This window comes from Rhododendron vialii, chromosome 12a (genome assembly GCF_030253575.1).
Source record: "Rhododendron vialii isolate Sample 1 chromosome 12a, ASM3025357v1".
Lineage (NCBI taxonomy): Eukaryota > Viridiplantae > Streptophyta > Magnoliopsida > Ericales > Ericaceae > Rhododendron > Rhododendron vialii.
Genome location: NC_080568.1, coordinates 16,369,808 through 16,379,886, shown reverse-complemented (window position 1 = coordinate 16,379,886; position 10,079 = coordinate 16,369,808).

Sequence of the window (10,079 nt, the reverse complement as noted above, 5' to 3'; positions counted from 1 at the left end):
ACGCCGTTCCGCTCAAGCATCTATCTGTCTGGGTGTGCATCTCTAAGGCAAAAGACAGTAAAGTACTGGGGCTCAGTGATAGTCCTTAAGCATTGTTGTCCTCTTAGGAGCCGCCTTTAGTTAGGGTCTACATTTTCAGTTTGTGCATTTTGTTAGCATACATCTTTGCATGTTGTTTATATCAACTGTTGAAAACAGGAAGGTGGCCAGTTTGTGGGAGTTATGCCCAAATGGTTACCATCAAGTCTTTGTTTACCGAAGGATGCGATGGAATCTCCTGCAGTTTTGTTTCAATTTGTTAGTGGAGGCAATGGAAATCTCCCTAATCCTCGATTTGTTTGTCGAAGGATACGATGCAATCTCCTGCGGTATTGTTTTCGTAGATCAGCAGAGGCAATGGAAATCTCCCTAATCCACGATTTGTTTCCCAAAAGATGCGATGCTATCTCCTGCGATGTTGTTCTGTTTGTTTAGCGAAGGCAATGGAAATCTCCCTAACTCTCAATTTGTTTGCCGAAGGATGCGATGCAATCTCCTGCGATTTTGTTATCGTTGGTCAACAGATGCGAAGAAGTCTCCTTGAATGATTTGTTTGTCGACGGATGCGATTGAAAACCTCTTGTGGCATTGTTCTCATAGCAGAATGTGATAAAATCTTCTGCGTAACAAATCAACGACAGCCAGTCCTGTCCACTTCAACGACGGTCAGCCGTATCGTCCATCTCAGTCATTCAACGATGATCAGCCATATCATCAATGACGGTTAGCCATATCGTCTGTCTACATCAACGATGGTCAGCCATATCATCAACGACGATCTATCCGTCCAATTCAAATCAACGACGATCTATCGGTCCGATTACAATCAACGATAGCCGGTCATGTCCAATTTTCAATGGCTCGATCACTTTGTATAGTGATCCACGCATCCAAATCAACGACAGCCGGTCCTACCCAATTTTCAATGGCTCGATCACTTTGTATAGTGATCCATGCATCCAAATCAACGACAGCCGGTCCTGTCCAATTTTCAATGGCTCGATCACTTTGTATAATGATCCGCCTGTTCAAATCAACGACAGCCGGTCCTGTCCAATTTTCAATGGCTTGATCATTTTGTATAGTGATCCGCCATATCATCAACGACGGTCAGCCATATCGTCGGTTTCATCCATTCAGTCCACAACGACGATCAGCATATCGTTCAATGGTCCACCCATCTGCAACTATTTGTTCCCCAGGAGAGTCTGCCTCGGCCTACCCCGAACGACTGCCTTTACTTCAATCTATCTTCACGCGCATCTTTCAGTAGCCTTACTGCTCTACCTCAGATGCTCTTTAATAAGGAGATTGGCTCTGATTCCCAACAGATGGAATTCAACCTACCTAACATGACCTACCCGTGTTTGTTGGAATGCTTTGTGCCGAGGATAACTTGATCCCCAGCAATGACGGTCTGCCCCATCCAAATCTGCAACGACAGCCTGTCATGTCCAAATTCGATCAACAACTGGTGATTTACTCGTCAACTTTTACTTTCATCCCCGAAAATGGACTGCATGTCCATTCCACCAATCAGGTTCTTTAAGTTTACAAGTCTACTTTCCTAGTATGCTTTGCTCTGGATTGCCTTGAGGGGTGTCTAAAAATCTTTGAAATTACTCGTACCAAGTCGATGGTGCTTCAAGTGCCGTCAAAGTGGGGCTACAGTAGACACCCCAATCTGGGCTTCCAGATTAGTTTACTTACGGTATTTGATTCCCCGATGATGAAACGGATTAAGAACACCTCGGGAATGTCGAGTGTTTGAGCTTTGAGTGCTTGACACCCTTTCAAACCTAACCAATTCAGAGCCACTTCAAAAGCCAACAACCCTACTGGCACGCATTGGTTGAGAGCCCGTGCGTGCAAATCAACTTGACAGGTGTTGGTCAATGGCTAAAGCTTGACCGTTGCCAACGCGTGAGTAGGTGGTACACGCGCGCAACAGAATGACACCAACACGCGCTGGTCAGATTGCCAGATGGTGGTCAACAGTCAAAGTTTGACCGTTGACCCTCGCGCCAGGGCGCAACTCTCGCGCGCCAGACGGACTCCATCGCGCGCCGGAGCACAATGCCTGTTCCCACCAACTTTTCTTGAGGTGGAAACTTGGCCACCAATGCAACCTCAGCCAACCTTGTGGACTGGCTGAATCCCTCTCTTTGCAGCCCATATCTACCTCCTTTTCTCCCTATAAATACCCGCTTTGTTCATCCATTTGAAGGGTTCAAGTGTTCCAAAAAATACCAAGTATCAGGTTCCAAGTGATACAAAGCCCTAACCCTAATTCCAAGCAACACAAGTAACCTTGTTTTCTTGCTTCTATCACTCATACTCCTTCAAGAACATAGCTTGTTCTTCCACCCCAATCAACCTCACACTTAAAGCTCAAGCACATTTCAAACCCAAAAACCAAAGGTATAGCTTACCTTTGTTCTGCTCTCTGTTCTGATCCCTGAGGGGTCTAGCAAGGTCAAGGCTGGTAATCAATACCAGTCCTGGCCCTAAAGCTGGCAAGGTTTCAAAAACCGTCATGGTAGGACCAGCGCGCGACAGTCCCACTTTCGCGCGCAACACTCCGTTTTACTGCACGCGCTGGACCGCGTGGGGATTGGTTTCCTACTGTTCTATGTCTTCTTGTACATTTAGATCACTGTTAAGCATGAAAATAACCAGTTTACTACTTTCCTTTGTTAGAAATGCTAGCTGTTGTTCGATATGTATTTCTGTTGTTATGGAGTACCACAGGGACCTTTCTGAACATACCTCAGAACCCAGAAACGTGTAAACCAAGCACTAGTCTAGTTCAGTCCCACTCGCGCCAGGGCGTGACAATCGCGCGCCAGACTGCCAGAACCAATGAGTGGCCTTGCACAGGTAATTTGGCCTTAGGCCGTTATTTTATCCCCACACTGTTTATGGGGTATTTTGTTAATTTATAGGGCTTTTCAGCCTTTTAACTGTATATTAGAACTGCTTATCAACTACTTGGTTTGTCCTGGGTGTGCACTGGTCCTTCTAGAGCCCAGAAGAGGGTAAAAACAGAAGCTATGAGCAAAGCAAACTCACGCGCGCTTGTGTGGTATTCACGCCGCAGGTTGTAATCACATGCAGTGATCCGCGTGGATTGGATCAGTCCATGTAGATTCCTTCTTGTACAAGTCAATTCAATACAGTGCGTCGGGTTTGCTCTGTTAAATTGAACCTGGCCTTTACCCTATTTACTAACTGCTCATCCATGATATCTATCACATCCTGCAAACATGTTACAGCTTTAATCCCCATTAAACTGTTCCCCCGCCTTAATTGGCAAAAGAATTGATTAATCAAACAGAATCGCAAATATTTTTGCAAATGCCTAAGTAGAAACCGATCTCCGAAATTGGGCAGCCTTGGCGTCAATCTTTGCAAGGTTACGCCAGAGGAAATAGACTATGCAACCTTAGACCAAATGTATCAGTCCCTAAGAATGTCTCCGTTCACCTTCCAAATGTCCACTTTGTAAGGTATCCAAAACAGAATCAGGTAACCGAAGAAAAGGAGAAAATAGTTTTGAAATCATGAGCAGCTCTGAGTAAAGCTCTTCCGGAAACCCTCCTTGCCCATTCTTCCTCACCAGCCACGCTATTCGTGCTATAAGAGCTGAGATGCCCAAGCACCACCAATAACAACCAGGATCTTGGAGGCTATTCTTTGACTATGTAAACTCTCCATTTTAAAGGGGACTATTGAGTGACTAATCGATAATATACTTTGTTCTCAGCTACAAACAGAATAACCAAAACTAAAACAAGATTACATGAAAGCAGTGTATGGGCTTTCAATTAACTAAAAGAAGCAAGGTTCAAAATAGACCAAAATATATATATATATATATATATATATATATATATATATATATATATATATAGCATAGAATAACATGGAGTATGTAATCATTGCATGAGATTCGTAAAAATGTTACAAATGCAAGGACCATTCCGATAACGCAAGGGATAGCGAATTCGTCATCAAATTGACTATCGAAAGGAATAGAAAGATACCTTCAAAATCTTCATAGAGCAACACATCACAACATCTAAGAGATTACAAAGTGTCTTAAAGGATCAATTCATTTCTTTCATTTGAGAAACAAGTGTTAAAGAATAAAACTAGTTAACTGCATAAAATAAGAAGTTAGGATATTTCAAAAAGGAGTGATGAACTGGGAGAGGATTCAACAGTGTTTCTGTTCTTTAGCATTCGTCAGGACCTAAAAATGACACAACATGTTTATCTTTCACCTAGCCTGTTCTTTTGATTCCTCAAATTGCATTAAAAAAAGAAAAGAAAAGAAAAAGCATGAAAAACCATGTTAACCAACAAATAAGGACAAAATTACAACAATTTCATGAAGATATATTGAGAAAAATCATTTAGAAAGCCAGAAGGTTGTGATAGGACACTATAAGCACTATTTATCTCCCTCAATCTATGAATCGTAACACTTGTAAAGAGGAAACTATCAATCATTCTATTTGAACATAAGTAGTAATTTTTCATTTAAAGAGAGAAAATATTCATCAAATCTACTTCAAGTACACATAAAAAGCTATATTGAAATGAGTGAGGAAACAAAGGCAACAATATTCGAGAAAAGGCTTTCTTCTGTGATTCCCTTGCCTAGAAGACAAAAGTTGTAACAATGCCCAACATGCACACAAGGAGACATCACAGTGATTGTAACAGAAAAAATTGGTTTACCTCACGGTTAGCCTTTTTTCCTTTATGGACCTTCTCCTTCACAAAAATCTTGAGACAAATAACCAAAAGATAATCATACTATTGACTTTTGTTTTGTCACATGGAAGATATAAGTTGCAAGCCTGACCAGAACGGCTTTCCTTATCGCCATAATGACTGCACTAACAACTTGAACAACTGCCGTCAATTATACAGGTACGCTTCTTGCCCAGCGAGCAAAGTTTTAGGAGTATAATATTAGAGATTATTGGGGTTGTGAAGCGATGGTGCCCCGCAACAGAAACTTCTCGCTTTTCAGACCTACAAAGGGAGAGAAGAGAAAGAAATATCTCTTTCTTCATGAGATGAAAAACGTGTGGAAAAAAAGGTGGGAATTTGGTGGGATTTGGATGGAATAAATCATCGGTACCTATCACTGTTGCAGAACTCGCGGAGGCAGCTGCGGCCTGAGAAGATGAAGAGGCCGATATCAAAGTCACAGAGGACAGAGAGTTCGCTGGCTTTCTTCATGAGACCGTTGTGTCATTTAGAGAAGGAGACCTGACATATCTTCGATTCGCTTCAACTCAGGAAAGGCCAGAAAAGTTGCATATAACCAAAACCCTAACATCTTTTGGAAGATGATCCAAGATGTTGACACAGAAAGTGAGAGAGAGGGTACCATGGCTCGAACCCAGGTCCCGTCAGTCAGGAACAGCACAAGGGCCGTCAAGCGGCCACGGCCGGAGAAGATGAAGAGGCCGATATCGACGTCGCAGAGGACAGAGAATTCGATGGCTTTCTTCATGAGACCACTGCGTCATTTGGAGAAGGAGACCTGACGTCTGTTCTTCGATTAAAGTTGCGTATAACCAAAACCCTACCATCTTCTGGAAGAGGATCTAAGATCGTTTTAGGGTCTTGTCCATTGGTGAATGTGGTTGAGCATGGAATGATGGTGTCTAGGGTTTTTGATAGAGTGGCATTGTTTGGCCTGGGGTTATTGGGGTTTGGAGGGGGGAGGGGGGAGGGGGGAGGGGGGTTTGGGCCGGAGGAGCCATAGTCAGTTTGGAGAGAGAGAGAAAGAGGAATGAAGCGAAATGCGTGAGGCACGATTTATAGGTTTAAGACAGTGACGATAGACGGCTTGGATTAATCTGCGGTCTGAGATTGGATGGCTGATGCCTGTTTTTTTAAAGGCGGTGCAACTAGCTGGATTACGTCATTAACAAGGCGACAATGGTTGTTTTTTTTGAAATGCGACAGTTGTTTTCTTTTAATGGTTGTGTCAATATTTTGTGAATTATTATTGGTTTGTGGCATATTTGATGGTTTTGTGTTAATGCTTTGTAAATTATTGGTTTGTCTCAGGTAGGAGGAGACCACATTATTTAAAACAAATTTTGGTCTAGCCTTTGCAAAATACTCTTTCTGTCCCAATTTGTTACGCCTATATTGATTTTTTCAAAATTTATGGGAACATCATAATTACATTGATTTTTTTGTCAATTTTACCCCTTTGACAAAATATTATAATATTGTAAAAAATTTAAAAAAAAAAAAGGCATATTCTCTAATTTTTTGCTCTAGTATTTTTTCGATATTATTTAATTTTAATAATTTTTTATTTAGTCTATTGTCGTAACTTTTGTGATTAATCATTTGTCTTGAGGGAATAAATTAGAAAAGTAAAAAAAACGTAAATCGAAGTAGAAAAAAATCATATAGGTCAACAATAAGAAAGACATTTGTTTGGTATTTTTTATCTTTAGTGAAATTTTTTTTTAAACTCCCCTCCTCGAGACAAATGACCTATAGAAAAACTTACCGCGAACCTAATAAGAGTAAAATTAAAAAAAAATTAATACCAAAACCAAAATATAGTAAGAACCAGTGGCGGAGCCACTTGAGGACAAGCAGGGGGCACGCGCCCCCACCGGATACTTTTTTTTTTTTCTCTTTCCAGATTTTGTATTTTTTCCTGTAATTGGCTTCTTAAATTGTTCTTTGTTTAATCACTTTAATACATTTTGTATATATTTCATTCTCAACTTTTTGTTTTCAATATTACAACAATTCCACTACACTTGCGAAGTGAGATGTTTAATGAATAAAAAGAGAGTCACAACTCACCATTTGAAACTCCTCAATACATAATGTCCAAATTTGTAAGTGGCTAAACCATGGGTTATATGGATTATGCTTCATTAATTATTCACAATTTTGAAAGTAATCTTGTCTTTGTCGATAGAACTCACAACGCGTGACGAAATTATAGGTTTAAGCATAAAATTTGAAAAGAAAAGCACATTTTTTCTGATTGGATCAAGATTGCTGAATATTAACATTTTAGTTATTGTGTATCTAACTGCTATTAGACTTGGTCCGTTGAGACAATTCAAACAATTGATTTGTTTTGATAGTTTACGAAATTACTTCACTCCTAAGTAAATGTGTTAACTTTTTTTTTAAAATTATTTTTAGCACAAGCATTCTTTTATTATTTTGGTGTTGCTAATTATGATTTTTTTTTTTTAAGTGTGTTTAAAAAGTGCCTCCACTATCGTTAATTCCTGGCTACGCCACTGGTAAGAACAAGGCCTTAGTACTAATGCTTGTATTGGATGACATTCAATAAACGTACATTTTATTTCTTCTTCTTTATTTTCTTATCACCAACATTTTTTTTTTTTTTGAAAATGAAAATAGATTGAGAGAGAATGGAAAAAGACTCAAACCAAATGCATCAGGCATTTAAGTGTAAGTGAGTGTGGGTGCATATATGGTGTTATATTGTAAGCTGAACAGAGAAAATGTAAGCTGAACATGCTTGAGGAACTATCCCTTGTTATGGAATTTAAGTGTAAGTGGGTATGGGCAGCGGCGGACCGAGTAAGGGGCACATGGGGTCACGTGTCCCACCCAACCCCTTTTTTTAATTTATAGTTTATTTTTTATGTATAAATGAGTGGTTTTTTTTTTTTGGCAAAAAATGAGTGGGAGAACGAGAAATCCACACAGAAAACTCGATGGGGAGAACTCGCTCAATGCTTTTTTTTACTTTGTCATTGTCGGTCGCTCATCTCTGTGGTCGTCGCCCGTCACCTGACCGTTTTTCTCACCAATTATCAATTAAATTTGGGGCTACACGGCAAAAGTAACATTTTATTGAAATGACTTTTAATTTTGAGCTACATAATTTAGGACTTTTTATTCTTTTCTTTTAAGGTTCGTAATATATATCTTGATCGTTTGGAAAAATTAGGACTTCATTACTTGGTTTTTACCCAATGAATGAAATTTACAATTCAATTTTCTATAGTTTGTACCTTTGTGCTTAATTTCAATTTTTGCTTAAGGTTATTTAGTATAATGTGCCCCTATATGAGATAAATCCTGGGTCCGCCACTGAGTATCGGTGCAAATATGGTGTTATATTGTACGGTAAGTCGTAGATAATCACAGAAAATATTGAAAATATTCGGTACAAAGAATTAGAACAAATTGAATCAAAATAACCAATTACGAGCTTCCATCAAACCAATTATGCTGCTATAGAATACAAATAAATATATCAAAATGTAGAACAAATCTTTGACTAGTCCTTAAGTTGCACTAACATATTACAACAAAAGACCAGACCTTAAAAAAAAAATGGTCAAAATTAGTTTTACCCCGAAAGGTGGACTCAGTCATAGTCAATAGCGAGCATCTCTGGCTGCGCCAATACCCTTTTCTGACCAAAACCTTAAATCTTGGTAAAAACCACCTAAACCTCTTTCATGTCCTGGACTATTTCCTCTCTCCCAAATATACAACTATTCCATTGATGATAAACGCTTTCGATCACTCAAACTTTATACTAAGTTCATACCAAATTTACAATCATGCATTAATGAATGCTTTTACTCCAAGTTATGGTTAGAACTTGAGTTCACACAAATATACAACTACACCATTAATGAACTTTCTCCTCAAACCTATGCTATTAGAGCATCCATAGTGGAATAAGCAAAACCAAAAAAGCGCTCATATTAGAATAACTAAACTTAGCAAACCTCTTAGCAACTCATCAAATTTTAGCCTTTGAATAATCAAAACTAGCAACCTTTTGCCAATAACCAAATTTAGTGATCCCCACATTTTCTCAATTAAGTACACCTATCATTACACAACAATCTTCTTCCTTTCTGAACAATGTTTTCAAAAAATAATTTTAAAATACTATTTTTTTCAAAAACTTTTTCAAAAAAAAAAAAAGGGAAATGATATTAGCACTCTAAAAATTGATGCATGCACTCTAAAAAACAAAGGAAAGTGGCTTTGAAGTTAACTAATTTTGAAGTGCTTGCATCAATTTTTGAAGTGCCAATATCATTTCCCAAAAAAAAACTGTCTTTTTATGAACCTTTTTTTTTTTAAAAATTGTTTCTTCCTTTTTTTTTAAAAAAAATTGTATTTAAACAAAACTGTTTTTTTTTTTACACAATTTTTTTCCATAAACTATTTTTTTATTCAACTGTATTTAACTTAAACTTTTTTCTTCTTCCAAAAACTGTTTAATAAACTGTTTTTTTCCAAGACCAAATATTTTTTTATAAAAACTGTTAACATAAACCACTTTTTCAAAAACTACTTTTTTAAAAGATATACATGAAATGAAGGGGGAAGTTTGGAGAAAACTCAGGAAAGGAAGCAATGGTTCCATTGGTTTTGATTATGAGCAAAAAATAACCAATGTGAAACTTAACATTGCTAACTTTAGCAACTTCTAAATAGATAATCAAAATCTGATGTGACATTTTTTTTTTCTGGGCAAAATAGCTTGAAATTGAAAAAGATGCTAACCAATTATACAGCCTACAGGGGCATACCCCAGGAGGAAAGAAAGGAAAAACAAAACAAGAGTAAAGAAAATTACTTATGCCAAAAGGCTACAAGGCTAAAAGATATGCGTTGTTTCCAATCCATCTAGTAAGAGGGAAGGAAAACAACACCTTAATGATACCAACAAAAGAAATGTCCCAACCAAGCAACCTAGCAGATCACTTCTCAAATTGAGGCTGTACCCATTAACAAGCAATAGCAGGACTTGCTCATAATGGATAGGTACAGAGCAAGCAAGCTAAACAGAACCAAGTACTCGGAATTGAACAGCACCTACAGGAGCAAATCTGGACAGTAGCAGATTTGGACGGTAATCAAAATTGAGCAGTAGCCATTTGTGTTATGAGCTTCTCCCAAATGGCAGCAGCTCTGGAAGTCCACCATTAGTAGACAACCATATAGCTACAACAAAAGCAACCTCCGACACA